Genomic DNA, 21,807 nt, shown 5'->3' with positions numbered 1-21,807 from the left:
GTCTTGGTAGTTCCCGGATGTTTCTCCGACTTTTCTTATTACTTTCCTCAAATTTCGTCCAGAAGAGCTTCTTTCTTAGGGTTACCATATAGTATCCTAAGGGAGGACATGTCCTCCTTTTTCAATAATTTTTCTACATCCTCCTTTTACCCAAAAATGTCCTCCTTCAATCCTTGCATTTTTTTTTTCCAGTATCATATTCATAAAATTGTTTTCAAAGAGCGTTGTTTGCAGAGCTTATTTGTTTAATTATGTCACAACCTCATCTTATATAGCAAATGCCATTCGATGGAGGAACTAGGAGTATACTACAGCTGTCAACCCCCCTACGTTTAGGCTGCGATCCATTTGGTGAATTTTAACTTATATTTGAAAGATGGAAAATTTTTAAATAAACCTGCTATTCTACCGGACTTATTTATGACAAACCAGGAATCAATTTTGACTAACAATTTCTCGAAAATCGAACGATCAACAACAGAGGGATTTTTGAAAATTTTAATTTATTTTCGAAGTCTCAGTGAAAATTCATCAAATGGAACACAGTCCTAGGCTGTGTTCCATTTTTCTGAATTTTTACATAAATTTGACATTTCGAAAATAAATTATAATGTTCGAAAATCTCTCTGTTGTTGATCGTGTGATTTTTGAGAAGAAATTTGTCAAAATTGATTCCTGGTCTGCGAGAAATAAGTCTGGTACAATAGCAGGTTTATTCGAAAATTTCGTATCTGTTAAATTTAAGATAAAATTCACCAAATGGAACACAGCCACACAGATTGAATCCAACATGTGTTTGATTTTGACGTTCTGGTTCTATGGAATTTAAGGTATTTCAAGCATAACTATTCAAATCGACGTATCTGATTTTGTAAACAATCGACGATTTGTGGCAACTGCAAGCTCACTCACAGAAACTTACAACACCAGCTAGTAGGCGAAAGTGTCCCCTACCCGATGATGGTGTTTGTTTGCGTTAGTGAGTTAGCAGTTAAGACAGATCGTCGATTGAAGGGATTGTTTACAAAATAAGATACATACGTCGATTTAAATAGTTACGCTTGATTTTTTTAGGCCGCTACCATACTGGGAGCGAAGAGGCTCGCGAACCGTAAAATCGAATGTAAGGAATAATATCAATAATAGGAATTCTTTTGTATAGAACACTAAGCGCACCTCTTCGCTCCCACTATGGCAGCGGCCTTAGAGTCCTGTGCTGAATCAATGGTAAAATTAACAGGTTGCTTAGATGTTCCATGTTGGTTTCAATCAGCGATGACATGTATCCTGATGTTTGGACATGATAAAAGTTGGGATGGTTTTAAGGCTGTAAAGCTGTAGAATTATTATGAAGGCTAGTTTGATGCATCTTTCAAAACTATAACAAGTTATGAACAATCTCAATTGAACCTTTGCAAATCATGAATTTTGTGATAGCGTACAAATTATTAAAACATTTGATATAAAATAATTGTCGTTAAGAAAAGGAATCATTGTCCTCCTTAATCTCCAAACCTCAAATGAAATGTGCTCCTTTTCAAGTTTTTGATACGGTAGCCCGCTATCCAGCTAAAATATAAAATAAATTAAAATAGTAAATACCGATTTTTTAAAACCTTTGCTACCGATAAACTTTAAAGCAATCTGGCAACGCTGGTGCCAGCTGCGGCACACTGAGGTACACTGAGAAAAAAGTTGGCGCAAAACAAGTGTGTAGAGTGACAACCCCTTGGCTTATTTGCAGCTAAAATTGTTAGTTGGGAAGTTGCTCATTTGAGCGTTAAAAACTGTACCCATTTATTGAGAAAGTGCAATTTTGTTGTGAAATTTGGGTTGGTTTTTCCCAACCTCGGTTGCTTTTGATATAATAAAAGTGGGCTCGTTTTTAGTGTGTATGCAGAAGTACCCATTCCTCCAAAAAGTGAAATATTCAATGGATGGGATAGACAAAATTTCCCATAAATGTATACCTGTTACCCACATTTATCAGCGTTCCCTCGTGTAACGTATTTTGACGTAGACTACGTTTTACGGGAAGGTACTGGGGGTAAATCGTAAATTACTAAAATTACGACCGTCACGAAAAGGTGTCAGGTTTTAACCGCTTATAACTTTGTCATTTACAGGTGAAATTAAAATCAAAATACACCTATCGAACGGAAATAACTTTCAAAATCTGTTACAATCCTTTTCCAATTTTTCTTAAAAAACTGTTAAAAAATGTACAAATAAAAAGTGATAATTTTATCACAGTTTTGATTAAATAAACGTTCTTCTTCTCCTCTTCTCCTCAAATGAGTAATTTTTAGCCCTCAAATACGTAACTATTTAATTTGTAGGTAACAGTTAGTCATTTATACGTTACGAATATAACCCATCTTGTGCACTTTATGGAGCAATAAAATAAACAAAAAAAAAATTACCTCGTTTTGAGCGAGTATATTTTTTCGAGAAATGTTCATGATTCATATTCCGGTCACCGAATTCGTGCTGATAAGGAAAAAAACAACTGAGCATTAGGATCAGTTTCATCAACTGACCACTTCTACAGATGGTCCGGATCCTCCGATGGACCATCTCGTGGTCCCCAGGGTCCATATCCCGGTCACAACTACGAATTCATTCTTATAAGACGTCTATGAGTGGTTTCTGTGGAACTCAAGTTGACCACTATAAAATTGACAAAAAATGCCGAACAACCACTTTTGGCAAAGTAATGAAATGTAGTCTTACTTTGCAGCAATAAAATAATTTTAACGATCAATTGTAGTATACAATCCCACCACCATGTTTAGACAATTGTTGTAAAATCGATTCCGCAAAACAGAACTGCAAAGCGATTATAATATGCGCTAGAGGTAAACTAAAACCACCCCATTTTGAGACTCGCCCCTAAAAGGTTTCGGTATTAAGGACAATATTGACGGCATCCTTCCACACGCGTTTTCGAAGGCACTAATCTCAACGTGCAGAAGTCGTGCTGACCTGAAAATTTAACTCAGTGCGTGATGCTCTGCAGCAACCACTTAGATACATTATGAACCTCGTAAATTAAGTGGATCGCCAGATGTGGACCCGAGAAAATGTGAAGTGGCAGATCAAATTGTATGGGAAAAAGGATTCCGTCAATCGTCGTCCTTAATACCGACAAATGCTCCATCGTCCCCTCGTTTCAAACTGGACGGACAGGACCTGCAGCAAGGCACCGGGCGTTGAACGGAGCACACGACAGCAAATTAAACTTGATCGTATTATTACATACACATGATGATGGGGGTAGCACCAGAGTCACAGTGGGGCGAAGCCGGTCGGAATTGAATTGATTCTCAGATGGATTTTAGCCTCAAATGGAAAAATTCAGGATGATCCGACTTGAATTGAAATTCGTTGAAAAACAGTACATTTTTGACCAAGGTATGACACAGTGATCTTTCAAGAAATTCGACGTATATGAATAGTTAATTTCAAATGCATCATTTGTCTCTTGAATAATGAGAAAAACTAACGCTTTATGAAAGAAAATGACCTAAAATCCGTTATAAGCTTTGTTTACCTAAGTTCGGGGGGAAAAAATCTATGAGAAAATATCAAGTGCAAACTGCTGTCATGGTAGGTTCTGAAGAATTTTAGATTTCATATGAAGCCTGAGATAGTTTTGAATAGATTTTCACGACAACCCGGAATTGAATTCAACGTAAATTTTAATGAAAATTCATAGGAATTTCTCCTCCTCTGAACTTCAGAGGAAAATTTCAAGGGCATTCTGAGAATAATTACATGAAGTTTGTGAAAAACAATGAATTCGGATTTTTTGGTTAATACTTAGGTGGTAAAGGGCATGCTAAAAGGAGGATAACAATTAGATCTGAGAATAACTCCAGAGATCGATCATCAAAGAAATTCTGAAAATAATTCCAGGAGAGATTGCCAAACAAATTAAGGGGAGAAATTTAAGAAAATTTGTGAGGAGACATGAAAATGAAGTCTTAGGAGAATTTCAATGTGAGTAGAATTCCAAGGGAAGAAGTAAGATTGATATGAAAATCTGAAATGAAATCAATGAAAAATCTGAGAATCATTCCATAAGATTTCTTACTGAGGAGGAAAATTAAAAGCAAATTGAATTCGTAGGATTGTTTCAACGACATTTTGACGAATATTTCAATGGAATTGCGAGAAGTATTCCAACTATATTCTTGCGATATTTTTTTTAGAGAATTCATAGAAGTGTTCCAAGTGAATTTCTGAAATAATTCCACGAGAGTTTCGGAAGAATACGAGCATTAGATTAGGAGAACTTCAAGCGAATTTGCATGAGAAATCTCCGTTGAATATGTAAAGGACTTCTTCAGAACAGCTTGAAAGTTCCCTAAATATGCCTGAAGTTAATGAAACTGCCTTGAAGTTCTTTTTTAGTTTGAGAAACTAGCCGGATGCTCGCAATACTTCTCATCAATGTTTTCAACTCCTCTAAACTTTTTCGGACTTCCTAAAGTTTTAACAATCCACTGAATTTCTCGAAACCTTTTAAAAATTTATGTGATTTCACTGCTCTGGAATATCTCTGCTCTGAGGATATCCATTCTTTCTTGAAGTTCTCTGAAAATCTGGTAACTTCTTGAAATTTCCCGCTAATTTAGTGAAACTAATGGAACTGAACTCCTCTGAAATTCGCCTTGTTTTTGGAGTTTTACTAATATAAGTTATAATAATAATAAGTTATTGAAATGCTCCCGAAATGTCCTGAAGTTCTCGGATCTTTCCTTAAGTTCCATAGACTTTTATGAAGTTCTCGAAATATTCATGACGATCTCTGTACTTATGTGAAGTTTTCAAAGTTATTCTGATATTTCAGGAACTTAGTTAAGCTCCCGTAACGAAATAATTAATATTGTTCTACAAATTTCACTGAAGTTCTCAAGATTTGACTGAAGTTCAAATTATCGAAACTAATTCATAATTTCTTCAACAGTCTAGAGTTTCCTGATGTTTTTAAAACTGCCCAAAATATTTCTCAATTTCCTTAAAATTCCCTATACTGCTCTGAATATATTAGTATTTAAAAAACCACCACTTTACTGGAATTGATTGAATTGCCTTTAAGTTCTACAACTTTCCACAAGTTTACAAAGGCTCACGGAATTTTGACTTAAATCACTAATTTTCCCTGGAAAGTCCAGCCCTGAAGTTTTCTATGCTTACCTTAATTTCTCTAAATTGATCAAATGTTTTGGTAAATTTTCTGATATATATTTATAATTCCCTGAATCGTCTAAAGTTTTCAGATCAATCATAGAATTTTTGGTGCATCCCATAATTCCAAGGAACTCCTTGTAAGTCACTGCAAATTTCTTTAAGTTAATGGGATTTTTCTGATCGTCCTCGAAATACTCGGAACTTTACTGAATATAATGAAACAATATAAAAATATCTAAATTTATTGGAAATTCTCTGGAATTTCTTGAAAATATCGGTGCTTGCTAAATGTTATCTTTTTTTAATTAATGGAACTTCGTTGATGTTCTCTAATCAACTTGGCTCAATTTTCGAAATTTTTTAGATCTTGAAATTTCCATGATATTACACGTTTAAAAGACTCTCACATTTTCCGGATATTCATATAATTTTGATCACGTTCCAGAAATTCTCTCGGACTGAAGTTTCCGGAAATTCCACGAGTTTCTCGATACATCTTTAAGGTTTCTGCAATTTAATTTAATTTTTTTAACTTTAATTCTATGATATGCCTTGATGATCCCGGAGCTTCCCTAAAGCTGATAATTCTAATGAAGATCTCGGTTCTGCTTTAAAATAAATGGAATTCAAGCTTCCCTGGAATTCTCTGGATTTCTGTGAATTTCGTGAAATATTTCTGAAGTTTTCATACATTTTCTGAAGGTCTCTGTACTGAATCTCTCGGAACATATTAAGGGGTCTCGATTTAATTTCAGCACATCATGGAACTACCCTGAATTTGTCTAAGCTAACGCTTATAGATTTAAAACCAACATATAAAAACATATTTTAAACACATTTCATAAATAGCTTCTTATTATAAACCTAGAAATTATCCGCCAAAGCTATGGAAAACTCAGGGAACTTTATTTATCCAAATAAGTGGACACCCTGTAGATAGAGAAAAACGATTAAACGTCCAAAAACTCTATACAAAGTCGTCAACTTCAAATTGTTCAAAAATTATAACACTGCAACAAGAATGATCACTCTTGAAATAAATTCACGTTAAAAAAAAAAGTTGAAAATAGTGACTGATTACAAGAAAAAGTGACTTTAGTGACTTGGCCTTAAAAAAGGAGACTTTTTAGTGACTGGCTTGAAAAAAGTGACCAAGTCACTAAAAAGTGACTCGCTACTAGCCCTGTTACTGCGATGATCGATTTTCTCTTTTGTTAATAACTCGGTAGGTTTAACATTTTTCGGTTAGTTTGATGTTCCTTTTGCTAGCTAATACATCCTTTTAGTACACTGATAAAATTTCGGAAAATTTGTTCACTTAACTGAAGTAATGCGAAGAGAAAATAGATGAAGAAAATCGATCATCGCACTTAGGCCCTTATGATTCTGAATGCTAGAAAACGACCCAGACAAAAAGATGCCAACACATAATAATTTTTATTAGAGCCACCCTAACATATTAGATTTAGTACTACATCATTTTGAACACAAACTGTGGATTCAGGAGCATCAAATTACTCACAATGTTGGATACGATTTTAAACTAAAATCTACATTACGACCGGTTTTTGTATAGGGTCACCCCACTGTGCACAGCTCCGTTCATCGGTGTGCTGCTTCTCCATACACATTTTCAACCACATGCTTTCCTACTACAAATATGTAGGTAGGTACCTAACAAAAGTCCTTCATCGGTGGCATTTTTTGGTGTTCCTTCTCTACACGGAGGTTTGCTCGGTATAATATTTCCTGTTCCAACACTCGGCGAAGAACGGGCTGGTAGACTAGAGAGAAGAGAACTCCTTGAATCGTTATTTCACATGAATGGATTTGTTCTTGAATTACTCAGCCTCCAGCTAAGCCACCAGCAAGTGAGTGAACAATGCCGATGGCTGCTGGCTGCCTATTCAGCAAATCCTAACTACTAGCTGTTATCACGGAATTGCGAACGTTTGTTGATATCGCTTCACTATTGGCTCGTTAACGAGTTTCGCTCTCTTGCAATGCCCTCTCGGGTTTAGTCGCACGATACTGTTAAGTGGAAGCTAAAAATGTAGTTATACTAAATAGAAGTACACTGTAACTTGAAGGTACCCGTTAATGAGAACAATTTCATCAATTTTGGAGAAAGCTGGGTACACGCTATTCTGGGGCTACTCATTTTTGAGTTGAAAATCGCTCAGTTTGGTTAAAAGGAGGTATCCAAAAATGGGTAAATCATTACTCCAATTTGCTTTAATCTGGATAATCGTGCTTGCGGTGTACACTGGGAAGAATTTACTCAGATTTTGACGTTTGAGTACTGGGTCCAGTGCTGCAAAATTTCGACAATACACGGTGATACTCAAAATTCTGCTTTGGTCACTCGTTTGAGCTAACAGTCATCGTCAAGGCAAACCATGTCAATTGTCAGTACCATTTTTGTCAGTGACGAACATGTGCTGTTTTGATTATAAGCTAAATTTGAAATGAAATTAAATGGCTGAAGCAAAACAATTACATGGAGCCATTAAAGTGAATAAGGATCTACGTCCTGAACCGCTTGGATTACAATAATGTGTCTCAGAATGCAAGAAATTACACTTTCTGTTACCAGGTGAATCTTTGTCATTGACGAAAAAATGAATGAGATTTTGACAAAGATTTTTTTGAGGATCAAGTCTATCATTGACTATGTGAAAAACAATTTTGTCAATATCGTGCAAAAGTCTGTCAGTGACAATGACAAATCTCAGCACTGACTGGGTCACCTTTACTTATGTTTATAGAAATGAAATACTCAAGTTTTCGAACTAGTTTTCTTTTAAGATGAATTTGGATAATAATTGATACAATCAATCAATATCTATATCTATCTATCTATCTATCTATCTATATATATATAAAAGAATTTCTGTCTGTCTGTCTGTCTGTCTGCCTGTCTGACCCTCATAGACTCGGAAACTACTGAACCGATCGGCGAGAAAATTTGTATGCAAAGGTTTTTGGGTCTGGGAAAGGTTCTTATGATGGTTCGAGACCCCTCCCCCCGCTGCAAAGGGGGGCTCCCATACAAATGAAACAGAAATTTCTGCATAACTCGAGAACTAATCAAGCAAATGGAACGAAATTTGCCACCCAGATAAGGGGGGGGGGGGGGGGGAAATCTACGTACAATATAGCATGCTTCTTTTTTTTTTAATTGTCGCATGAACTTAAGCTTGTATTGAATTCCGAGCAAGGCCGGGCACTCAGCTAGTATATTTATAAAAATCATACAGTGCATTGGATAAATCAAATTTTAATTTTAATTTAAAAGGTTAGCAGCTGACTCCTTCATCAATGACTTGTAAGACTTGAAGTATCCAAAACCAATATAGATGAATGAGTCGCTGACTTGTGCAAAGGTCAAAAACTGCACTAGATGCATGAAGAATTAAGAATTTATAGGAAGTATATAGTTAGAAAACTTTAAACATATTTACCAACAAGCTGTTGCCATGTTCCACCATTGAAAAAATTCCGTAGTTGTTGTTTTCGGTTGTATCACATCTGAACGTTTCATTTAGACACAGCGCAAAACATATTTATTCTTTCATAGGCCATTTTGAATTTTGGGAGATGTTATTATATCCATTTACCCAGATTTTGGGTAGCTTTTACTCATCAGAACAAAATTTATTTACTCAAATTGTGACAACTTCACACTTCACGCAAGTAAGAGTGGAACCTACTCAGTCACTGGCTAGACTCGAAGCGTGTTAACCCATTAAATGGGTAAAAATATACTCACTCATCAATGGCTAACAGTTACTCATTAATGGGCAACAAAATTACCCATTTAATGGGTACAACCACTTATTCTCAAAATCCATCAATATTACCCATTGTACTCATGATTGGGTATTTCAAAGTAAGAGTGTAGATGGTGGGAGGGGTGCGAATTGCCCGCGTGCCATAGGGATCGACCGATGAACATGTGCTTTTAAAGTTGTTAGCAGATAGATAGCATGAAAACAAGGCGACCGTAATGTCGGTGGAAGAGGACTGCTTCTACGAATAATAATGCTTGCTAGATTTTGATAAATGAAATGTGACTGATACCAATTTGGTTGAGGCAGACTTCAAGTGTGAGCAACAGGCGAGATATCGATCGTTGTCATCCGAAATTCCATTTTTATCATCTTAGGGGAAAGTAGGGAAAGACGGACACCTTAAGCTTAAGTTGGAAAATCTACTAATATATTTATGCATTGATCACAAATTTTGTGCGAATCATGCTTTAAATCAGGCCTGCCCAACCCTTTCTCATCTTGTACTTTTAAAATAACTGTATCTTGGTTCGATGAACTTGTTTCAACTTAAACTTAATCATCAAATAAAAAAAAAACATGCTTTTATCGGGCAGTTTTCAAATGTTCGGGAAAGCCGGACCCATGATATGGGTAAGACGGACACTTTAAAGGGGTAAGGTGGACACTTACGTGTCACGATCAGCAGGGACGTAACATTCCTTGAACTGAATGGAGTGGGAGAGGAAATGGCCAGTAGCAGCACGTCTGATGAGTTCCCGAATGCTGAAGTGCTTGAACCGGTGTTGCCACCTGTTGATTTGGATAGAGAAGCGGGAAACCGAAGTGATGATCCTGACTATTCTGATTCCGATAATAATTCGCCGTACGACAGTGCTACCAACCGGTGGAAACTAACGATTTTAAATTGGCTTACTACTTCACTAGCCTCTTGGTCCCAAGCATATCGATTAACGTATTCCAGTCTAGTCGAAATTCTAGTACTACACTATGTTTGTTTTGATTCGCTATGAATGTTTGACAGATAAAATGAGGGGTTCGTAGATTTTCCTATGTTTCGAGGGGTACATCGATTAGCTCGATTACCGAAGAGAGTACCAGAGCTGAGCCAAAAAGTTGTGCATGTTTTTTCGGGACCTTCTGGTCTTAGAGTTACCTCTATGGTAGAACCGAATCGAAATTACCCCAATGACATCTACCGCAAGCAATCGAACTGATTGGTTTATAAGATTGAAATCCGGAATGTAAACGATTGGATTTTGAAATAGGTAGGGTAAACGCTCCTATAGTTGCGGTACGTTAGAAGCGTTAGGTTCCTATAGTTGTGTATGGAGACTCCGTACACAACTATAGGAACCTAACGCTTCTAACGTACCGCAACTATAGGAGCGTTTCCCCTACACGGAATACTTATTTTTTTTAAGATTTTTGGATTTTAGAATTTTTTTTTTAATATACTGGATCTTGGACATTTCAATATTCTGAAGAAAGTTTGGATAGTGATTAGGACAGGGTGTCTACTCAATCCAAGGAATCATATTCCCTGAGTTTTCCAGGTTTTTCCAGGTCGGATGAAAAAAATTCCAGGTGCATACAAATTATACACATTATTATTTTATATATTTATCCATCTGGAATCCCTTGTATGTACTTATTGATTTATGTTATTTTCGATTCTTCAAACTTGGGCGTTGGTACTTTTAACTCGGCACAGCAAAAAAGTTATTGAATATTACAGTAGAACAGATGCACATAGGTTGTTTAATATTAATTTGTACAATTTATGTTTAGTAAATGCACCAATAGTGGAGGTACGTTAGTACAATGTACTTCTACAGCGGCTTAGGGAGACTCTATAAGCCACCATAGGAACACATTGCACTAAAGTACCTCCACTATTGGTGCATTTATCCTACACATAATTTGCGAAAAGAAATTATATCCATGGGTGTAATATTGTATTTGGTTTTTGCAATCATATTAGTTATTCATACAGTAGCATGCATTACGTCAATCAATATTGCATGCTTTTTTGGTATTTGTGTAGTATTTTTTTAATTCAAGAATATAAATACACGTAAGAAACCTGTCTATACTATTCGATAAAACGATATATCAAAATTTGATAACAATATGCTGTCAAAAACAAAATATCATTTTAATAATATGTTTTAGTCCAACTCTGTTTGGAAGATCAAGACAGAATAAATCATGGTTTCACATGTCTACAATCTCTTAAGGTCCGTTTAGACTATCTAATTTCTTGGTCTGATTTTGACCGCCGCCATAATGAAAAATCTGCTCAAATTTACTTTCGACACACTTTGTCGAACCCTCCCTGTTTGCTGGTGTTCACACTGCTTGCACATGTCGAAAGAACTGTCAATTTAGATTTCAAAACAAAACTGTATCAGGAATCAAAAGTAAATACTTCCATCATGAATTACCGGAAAATTGCTCTAGTTTCGACAGACGTATTTGCTTTTATTATTTTAAATAAAATAAGAAGGAGAAGGTGAACTTTGTGGAGTAGGAAATGGTTGCTCAGGAGGAACACCGGCAGGGATCTGGCTCATCTTGTCCTTCAAGAGCTGCGATATGAAGATGAAAATAGATTTCAAAACTTCGCCAGGATGTCGATACCAACTTTAGACAAGCTAGTGGGAAAAGTTCTCACTAGATCTACATGATTCCTTGAGTTCTGAAAAATTTCGGTTAACAACGCAATTCTGCAAGGTCTTCAAACCTTTTGACGTCCCTGAAGTTTTGTTTCTGTTCTCCGATAAAATTTCTTTAAAGATCAACAATCTTTCCTAAAGATCTGCAAATTTCTCCGTAGTTCTACAGATTTCTTTGAAGTTCTGTGTGTTCTTCAGAAGTTCTGCAAATTTTCCTAAGAATCTACAAAGTTTCTGAATCCCTGCAAATATCTCTGAACATCTATACAATTTTCTAAAGAATTAAAAGATTATCTAGAAATTTTTGAGCTTTCCGGAAGTTTTAGGAAGTATTCTGAAGTTTTTCTAATTTTTCTCAAGCTGTGCAAATATCTCTTAAGATCAGCGAACATACCTGAAGTTCTGTGAATGCCTCTCAAAATCCAAGAACCACAGTAAAATTCTGAAAATTTATTTAAACATCTGCTAATTTTTGAGTAGATTTACGATCTACCATCTGAACTTTTCTGAAGTTTCTAAAATTTATTTCAAATTCTGTAATGTTTTCTAAAGTACTGTATTTCTGCTCTAAAGATCTACGAACTGCCCTGAAGTTCAATAAATTTCACAGTAGATCTCCGAACTTTTCTAAAGTTCTTTAAATTTCTTTATGGATTCTTGATCTAAAGATCGGTGAACTTTCCCGAAGATCTGTTAGTTTTGCTGAAGTTTTGCAAATTTTTCTAAAAACGTACGAACTTTCTGACGTTCTACAGACTTCTTTTAAGGTCTACGGACTTCTCTGAAGTTCTTTAGATCTATCTATTTCCGACTTCCATGGAGTTCTGCAAAATATTGTACTTTTGTACTTCGCTGCGATTTGTTTTTGGAATTGAGGTGCTTTTGTGACATTTAACGAATTTTTCTGAAGATCTCACAATTTGTGTGAAACTTTCTGTCATATTCCTGCAAATATCTTTAAAGTTCTGTAAAGTTATCTTAAGCTCCGTAGCTCTATTCCCAAAATCTACAAAAAAAAAACTTGAGGCACAATAAATTTCTCAGTAGATCTGCAAACTTCTCTGATGTTTTGTAAATTCCTCTCGGGTTACCCTGAAGATTTGAAAATTTCCTTGAAGATTACCTAAAATTGTCAAAATTTATCTGAAAATATTCGAGCTTCCTTGAAGTTTTAAATGTCTCTCTCAGAATCTAAAATTTTTCCTGAAATCGTGTAAATATTTTTTTTTTAATTGCCGAACTTCCCTGAAGTTCTGCATTTTTTACTGAAGGTCCAATAACATTTCTGAGATTCTTGTGATTATTTCAGAAGTCCTGTAATTTTTTTCAAAGTTCTGTAGCTTTGTTCTGAAGATCTACGAACTTTTCTGATGTTGAATAATGTTTCGAGGATCTCCAAACTTATGTGAAATACTTTATATTTCACTGTAGATTCTTGGGTTTTGTCTAAGGTTATGTGAATTTCCCTGAAGATTTGCAAAATTTCGCTTATAGTTTTACAAATTGATTTGAAATTATTTTTGCTTGCTTGAAGTTTTGAAAATTTCTTTGAACATTAATCTGAAGATCTACGTCCTCTCTTGTGATTTTGTTTTTATGAATTTCTATTAATTACTTTTAATTTGTTTGTAGTTCTGTTCTCAAGATCTACGAACTACCCTGAAACTCAACACATTTCTCAGTAGATCTCCGACCGAGACGGCTAATACATAGGTGTAACAGTCGGAAGAAGTGTTAGTTTGTTTACTTAAATGAACCATGCCCATTTTCTTATGGCATGTTTGCTATAAGAAATGCGCCTCGTGTTTATTAGCGAATTTCACATCAAAGATTGATTAATTGAGTAGGAAATCAGTTTGGCACGGCATTTGTGACCAGCATACACCTTCCGGTAGTATGAAACAGGACAAAAACTGTTCAAATCCGCAGATAAAATTTTTGTTTTGAATTTCTGTATAGCAAAATAGTGAACTTTTCGTGAACATTAACGGCAAAGAACTCACCAACACTGGGAGACTGTGAGTTCCTGCCCACCTGTCATAAAACCGTCTCGATCTCCGACCCTCTCTGAAGCTCAAAAAAAAATTCTATGTTGGCTCTCAGACCTGCTGTCTGGCATGCTTATTCTTATACAATACATGCTTCGTATGCTTCCTTTTGACGGTTGCCAGTCTCTCTTCTTCGACTGTTTCCTTTTTACGACGATTTTGATCCTCCACATACAAATCAGCGAAGAGCGAGCGTGACAAGACTCTCTGAATGAACTTGTCTCGTTCGCACACGTTGTCTTAGCTGTCAGATGCTTGTCAAGTTCAGTTCCCTTAAGAAACGTTTGGCCATCTGAACGAAAAACTTCTTTTGAATTACGAATGAAGTGATAATTGAAAAATTCCCTGAGTGGAACCAAAATTCCCTGAATATTCCAGGTTTTTCCAGAAAAAAATAAAATTCCCTGTAAATTCCCGGTTTTCCAGGTTTTTGCAGGTAGTAGACACCCTGAGAATTCTAGGTGAATTTTATGGAGACGTTAATGATCTTCTGAAGAGAATTTATAAGGAACTCTTGAAAGAATATATAGCCAATGCTGATGATAAATTATAGAAAAACTATGCAGACATGTTAGAGAATCAAACTTTCAAGATTACTCGAAAGAAATTCTGGAGAGGAAAGAATTTTTCAGAGGATTTTCAAGGAATTTCAGGAGACAATTCAAATGAGTATTCTAAAGATATTTCAACATAAATTGCTACACAATTCTTAGGAGAGTTTCAAGGGAATTCTGAGAAGAGTTCCTAGAAAATCCATTTATATATGAAGAAAATATTAGCCAGAACTTCTAGGGGAATTTTAGAAAAATTACCACCTTGTCTTTTATTTGAAACTTAGCATCTTCAACAGTTTCAATAGATTCTAAAGATTTCCAAGACAATTCTGAGTAAGATTTCAGGACCATTTTGAAGTGAATGCTTTTTCAACGCTAAGGAACTTGCATGGTTCAATAGGGTATTTTATGAATAATTATATGTGTGGTATGTGTAGTATATCCCGTGCCCTTAGTTTAGTGCATGTCGTATTACTCCATCACTATTGAGAAATGATGAAGTATTCGATTTTTTTTACAGTTGCCACTCTTGCATTTATCGCAAGGACTCTAATTGAAAGGTCCCGCTATTTATACCCTTTGGAGTGTTGAAACACCCTCCAAAGGCGTGCCCCTCTGTCAGTCATAATTGGATTCCTTAGCAACAAAATTAAGGTATGACACCGATAATGACCATGCATCAGAACCCTAGTCTTAACCACTTCAAACTAGGGAACAACGAATAGAAGATTAGGAATTCAAAGATGAAGACAACTAACTCATTTTTTCCTTGTTTCAAGATCATCCTCGGTAGACTAAGCCGAGTCTTGTCACTATCAAAAAGGCATAACAAGTAACAAGGACTAAGATGTGTTCCTTGGATTACTGAAAAATCCTGTTCCCCTAGTTTGAAGTAGTCAGGACTAGGAATCGGTTGTAGATCTTACATCCCGTAACGTACCACGAAAAGGTGATCTACCCACGTTACGGGACTTTGTTTGCTTACTTCTTCATTCGTTGTATTAAACACACTTGGATTATTCGGGACCTATCCGGGTGAGATTTGAACTCATAACTTTGGCGTGAAAGGTATGGATTCAGATCTTTTGTTTTACAGACTAACCAAGGTATTCTACGATGTCCTGACAAATCTTGTGTACCAGTGTTAGCACAAAATTCAGACACTAATTTGTAATTTATCTCTGGATTTTTTTAGTTCATTGATTGTGTTGAGTGTCGGGCATGCAAAGAGTTGGAGATCATTTTGACGTTGGATAACGTCTTTCGGCGACATACGGGGGTACAAAATTGAAAACAGTCATTATGGATGCGTTACGAAAAATTAAAAGATTTTGAACGATAATAACTCAACCGTCTCTCGATAGATTTACGAGATAATGACATCAATCGATTGGAAATATTTCTAGCAATTTGCTGAATGTTTCAAAACTATTGATTTCATTCTGTAAACTATTGAAAAATGGTTAAAAGTAAACCATTGTCTAAAGATGGTGAAAATCGATTGATTTTTTTTATATGCTTATACTTTCTCCAACCGAGACATCAGATGCGAGTATCTGACACCTCTGATATTTTCTGTTCTACTATATAAGCGTCCAACAAGGTCGCCCGTTCCATCATTGTCTATCCGAACGTCGACCCAGCAGCAGAGCAGCAGAGCAGCAGAACTGCAGTACCAGAGCAGCGGAAGCAGAGCAACGGCAGCAGAGCAGCGGCAGCAGAGCCTGGGGGCGAAAGGGCAACTACGCCGAGTGCGTTGGTGCCAGTGCTCCGGTATACTGGGCCGCCGTCATGGAATGCCCAGCTGCTGCAGTTCTTAGTCGGTCGTATTCACCGTCTGCTCCGCAAGGGCAACTACGCCGAGCGCGTTGGAAAAATGGCCCCAACATTATCAAGAAAGAATTGGCCACAACATTATCAAGAAAGAGTTTAACGTACGTATGCGAGTATCTGACGCCTCTGATATTTTCTGTTCTACTATATAAGCGTCCAACAAGGTCGCCCGTTCCTTCATTGTCAACAACATCAGCCCAACAAAACGGCCCTTTTCAGGGCCACCAAACTTTCATTGGTCCTCCTCATTGTTCTTCATCAGCAGTTCTTTCGGTCGATGCGTCGTCGACTTTGGAAAGCAACCGTTTCGTGATGAGTGTGTGAGTGCTGACCACGTTTTGCGTCCATTGCTGCAATGGACGCGCTCTGACCCTCGTTGGCGTACAACAATTTGCCATACAATGAAACTACTGGAAGCGGCTCCAGTTCTGATGGAGGAGGCTTTTTGGATAGCGGAAGATAAAGTGTTTATTGTGTTGTACCTTTTGACTATAGTTTTAAAATGTATTGTATAGTGACCAAGAATCCTCGGCTCTGTAAAGTTAATTCGGTTGAGCCTTATCAAATAAATTAATAAACAACAAACTTCTACACTCGGAAAACTGTAGCAAAATATTTCAAACAACACTCCAATGACACCAAAAGAAATATAAAAAAATACTCTGTAAGCTATCGTGGTAGGAACCTAGGAACAACGGCAAAATCGCCGTTTACCGTGATATAAAATCGATCGCTTCCAAATAATATTGCAAGATTTATAAAGGTTTAAAATATTCTTAAAGACTACATTATGGCCTACAAGACTATGATAAAACCAAAATTGTGACCTTATTTATGATCTGTCCTGGTGCGATTTGGTTTTTCGCGCATTTTTCCTGGGAATTCGGCCCGGTCTTCATTCCGTAATCTAGTTCCAATCACCGACGGACATCCATTGTCATCGATTGACGGCAATCGAATGTGCAGGAATCAGTGTTCGGAAAAACACAAAAACTCAAATCTCATGCATGAGTTTATGCGCCTATGAGTTTTGCCTTGCAAAATTCAACGTCGCAAAAATCACCGATGAGTTTTCAGGTTCAAAAGTTCATTGCTTTATATTTTTTTTTTTGTTATTCATTGTTATTACTATTGTTTGTGCATCAGGGGTCGAAAAACTAACACAACATGCATAGGCATGATATCAATTGACATTTGAGTGGAATGATTTTTCGGCGTTGTGAGTTTGAGTGCATGAATATGCATGAGAATCTCAAGCGTGAATTTTGTTTGCCGCATTCGCACGCGAGTTTATTGTCGCAGAAAGGCTCCATGAATGAGATTTGAGAATGATTTTCCGAACACTGGCAGGAAGGCAGCTTCCACATCTGCGTAGGATATCGCATCCATTAAACACACATGGGCCGGGACCAACGGCTTTACATCCCTTCCGAAGGAAGACGTGACCAGAGATTTTTATGCCTCAGAAAAATCCCACCGACTTCGGCTGGGATTGAACCCATACCCATTAGGGTGTGAAAAAGCAGTCACGCTTACCCCTACACCACTGGTGCAGGCAGAATTCCCGATAATTGCCCGGAATTCCCTGTTAATTTATACTTAAAACAATTGACTTTATCATTAGAATGCATAAGATCTTGAGCGATTCGAAACCCAGTCGTGAAAAATATCGAAAATCCGAATAAAAATTAATGTCCCTCTTGGTTTAGGGACCTAGCGTTTGATTTAATCACTAAAAAATAGACGTCAATTACATTGTTTGTCAAGGGTATACTGCCCATAAAAGCACATCAGTCTATACTGGAAAAACAGCACGCCGAGAAAAAAAGCAGTTGAAAATTTATTTGCCTGTCGACTCTTAAGCTGGGCTTAGACTAGGCAAGTCAAATGATCAGCTCAGTTGAATTCATGCTGAGTTGATCATTTGACTTGCCTAGTCTAAACCCAGCATTATAGATGGGACAATCAGTTTTGGTATTATTCACCATATTTTTTGACCAAACCATGTTTCATGTTACAGGGCTTCTGTTAAATCCGGAATCATGCCAAGAACCTACTAGAAGCCTGCTGGAAGTCGCACGTATGCTAATTTCTCAAAGGAAACTTTGGAAAAAGCGGCGCTAGAAGTTAAAAAGAACAGATCATCTATCCGGTAGGCGGCCCAGCAGTACAAATTATGTCCTTCAACGGTTTCCCGTTACTTGAAAAAGGAAGACATTGAAAAGAAAGCTTACGGTGGACAAACAGTGTTTACTAGCCAAGAGGAGCAGATACTGGAAGATGGTTTGTTGCTTGCAGCGGAGTGGGGAATGCCTTTCCAAAGGAATGATCTTAAATTGATCGTCAAGGGGTTTCTGAACAGCCAAGGAAATAAGGAACCTGAACCTGGACAGACCGTGACTGCCGAGGACGTGATGGAGAAGACTGGTTTGAATTCCTCTTCAACAACAACGAAGCGCGCAAAGACAACCAAAGTTGGACCAACTAACAACAACAGGAAACAGACTAAGCAACAAGTGCCTTCAGCTCATCCTCCGGCACCAAAAGCATCTCAGAAAAATCCTAGACCAAACATTACCATGATCAAATTGTTTTAAAGTTCTGTTTTCATTAAACTAACAAAAGTGTTGCAAGTCACCCCGCAGGAGGGGTGACTTGCAACACCCACCGTTTTGATGTTTTCTAGTAAATTATAAAATGCAATATTTTTTTGTATATTTTTATTTTCGAGTATGAACACTGATTAAAACTATCGCATAGTTCTAGAACAAAAAAAAAACTTGTTTTTGAAAAGTTGTGAAGAGAGAAACCTGAAAAGTGTTGCAAGTGACCCCGTTTGAGGTACTTTTAGAGTGCACAGTGTAAAATACAGGTAGCTAACAATCGATTCTAATGGATAACTCATTTCTGATCAAAATCCATATGGGACTGTTATGCTTTCATGGGAAGTATAGTAAAGCCTCACTACGACGCTGCAATGGTACATTTCATACGTTGAATACCCCAACCAAAAAAAAAACATTATATAGGAAAACGATTCATCATGATGAACAATAATGCAAACACTTTGGAGATTTTAAGAAACTGTAGCCATCACCTGCTAATGCACACACATTTGTCTTGATTACGCACTGATAACTGCTGTTGGAGTTTCTTCTCACTATCTTCTTTATCATCACCAATCACACAGTCACACGAACACCACAATTTCATCCACCTCATGTATTTAGCCAAATAACGTCAAACTGTGGCAACAGTTTCGTTCCGTCGTTCTCGAGCTGCTGCCTATCTCGTGCTGTTCTAATAGCCGCCTCAAGTGTAATTAGCACTTCGGTTAAAAATAGCTCCAATCACTATTCACGTCCACCATCCCCGTTACAGGGCGAGAAAAAAAAATGAGAATCGCACAAATAAACCTTTAGAGAATCATGAACTGTGTAGAACTTCTTTGGCAATGCCACCAATGCCTGTACAGTGTGTAGGCATTATTAAGTTTGATTTGAAAAAAGAACCGGTATTGTGCTACGAATGATTCATCATATATTTCCGTTCGTTCGGATTAGCACTAAATCCACTTGTTCGAATGCCTATGACTCTTCCACGGATGGTTACACTCTCTCGTTAGCTTATGCAACTTATCGCATTAATTACTTTTGCACTCTCCACTTAATTGACCCCATTAATCGGTAATGCACTTTCAATTAAAGCGAACATGATTTTCTTCGTGGCTGTTTTAAATATGCTCAACCACAGAATGGCGCAACATAGTCCTTTTTTCCACCCACGGTCGCTCATTAAAATCTTATTTCTGTGCCCCGACAGTTGACGAACATCCGGACCCGAGGGAAGCTGAGCTCCATGTTGCATTGGGCGTGTGTGTAGGTGTGAGTGTGCCGTGGTTTTCCCTTCCATGTAACACACTCTGAACAGTGTTCCATGTCAATTTACGATCGGCTGAAGCACCGAATATGCTTCACTCGACAAGTTCGATAATCCGCTCTCACGGGAATCTGGAATCGAGCCAAACACTTCAACTTCAACGTGATCGATACACTGACACTGCGAAGGGTACTGTACATAATCGTTGTCGCAGTCAACAGGACGGAAAGCCTTACATCATCACTACAGTAACACTTGCACTCGATTGTGGTGGGTAACTCTCGCTCTAATGCGATGTTTAGTTGACTCAATTCTAAAGAGCAAACGCCTACTTTGCTCGACTACACACGATATGCAAAGAACTCATCGACCACATGACCAGCGTCCACTTCCCGAGATACTGGGATTCCACAATCGACCAGTTTCGTCAGCGCGTGACATTTTTAGAAAAGCCACTTAAACTTGATGCCCGTATGGCAACTTTTTTTTTTTGCTCTACCCTCTGTGCACACTACTGCTTTTGGTAACCGTTTCTCTCTCGTTCCCCTTGCGAACAACTTGTGTTAAATCGACTGGCGGTGTTGAATGTTAAGTAAGCACAGAAAAGCAGTACCCAGCACCACTACACTAGCCGAAACAAGTTCGAACATTGAATTCACACCAAATCCAAAATAAATAAAAGAAAAACTATCAGTACATAAAATCTTGCCACAAAGGGGGAAATACTAACAATTTGCAATTTGGCGTTTATGATAAACCACCGACTGACAACGATGAAGATGATGATGATGATACAGCTAACCAGTGGAACACAATTTAACGGCACGGTAGGCAACTGTTAGCGCCACGCGTTCTCCTTCCCCAATGAGCATGCACTGCACTTCTGTTACCGTACCGTCTACTACTTCGACCTGTATTACCACACAGAGAACCAGCAGCCTTGGATAAGAACAAACTTTGCACGGCCACTTGAACACAGTAAGCTGCTAAGCAGAAGCACTCGCGAGTAACAACACAACGTGGAATGTAACCCCTGGCAAACGGAACGAACCGACACGAACGAAAGCGACCGAAAGACTGAAGTGATGTTGTGGGTAAATACGAGAAGAGCATAGTAGGCTTTGCCTGCCAAAGTAACTGCTCACTCAAATTGTTTGTTTTTTTTTCGAACTCTCACGAGCGAGAAAAATGAACGAAGGAGTATTTTCAGAGCAGGTGAACTACACAACACTGCGTGTGGAATGTTATACGGAAGAAATTGACATTATTGGAAGGCGAGAATATGGAAGTTTGTCTGCTTCATTTGGGGAATCGGACCATTCGCAATTAATTTATGAACTTTATGAAGGCCAAACGCTTTATTAGTTTATCGTTCGGAACCGATTGAACTGTTGTTGCAAAATATCGAATCGAAAGTGGATATATTTAAAAATAGAAATGGAAGGTAACCTCACAGACAAACAGACATAACACTCGCAATCACATTCATCGCAAATAATGTTTTAGTTGGGAATGTGTTTGCATTTGTCATGGTGGCGCCACTGAAGCATTGAGAAAGCCACCAAATTTCGAACTTATCAGTGATGCCAGTTCTTTTTCACGTCTAGTTAGTAGATGTCAGCTCTTGAAAATGATAATCCCACTGGAGACACATACCACATCTGACGAACACAGAAAAAAAGTTGTAGAATATTACATCAAAAGTGCTGCACATTAGTCATTCCATTCCTAATATTACGCTGTACGATTAACACAGAATTCGAGAACAAATCATGTTGATGACTGTACTATTCTATCAACTTTTACCCCTTTTACCAGTTATTGATGT

The 21,807-nt window shown here is 37.4% G+C and overlaps 1 protein-coding gene across 4 annotated transcripts in view; it reads right to left on the bottom strand.

The window, feature by feature from the left end:
- LOC135711201 (uncharacterized) overlaps positions 1 to 21,807 on the bottom strand; it is a 94,248-nt gene that overhangs the window by 27,791 nt on the left and 44,650 nt on the right. The window contains exon 1 of one of the 4 annotated variants that reach the window (XM_065233982.1): positions 20,710 to 21,028. The exons of 2 other annotated variants lie outside the window; for them this stretch is intronic. The gene's annotated coding sequence lies outside the window, so the exon portion shown is untranslated. Of the gene's footprint in view, positions 1 to 19,197; positions 20,165 to 20,709; positions 21,029 to 21,807 lie in introns of those variants that run through there. One more of the 4 variants, XM_065233981.1, reaches the window with a different exon arrangement.

The sequence above is a fragment of the Ochlerotatus camptorhynchus genome, unplaced genomic scaffold (assembly GCF_037179485.1).
Source record: "Ochlerotatus camptorhynchus isolate MF236.1 unplaced genomic scaffold, CSIRO-AGI_Acam_v1.1 ptg000425l, whole genome shotgun sequence".
In the NCBI taxonomy this organism is placed as follows: domain Eukaryota; kingdom Metazoa; phylum Arthropoda; class Insecta; order Diptera; family Culicidae; genus Ochlerotatus; species Ochlerotatus camptorhynchus.
The sequence above is the reverse complement of the archived record's forward strand: the minus strand, read 5'-3'. Positions and strand labels throughout refer to the sequence as shown.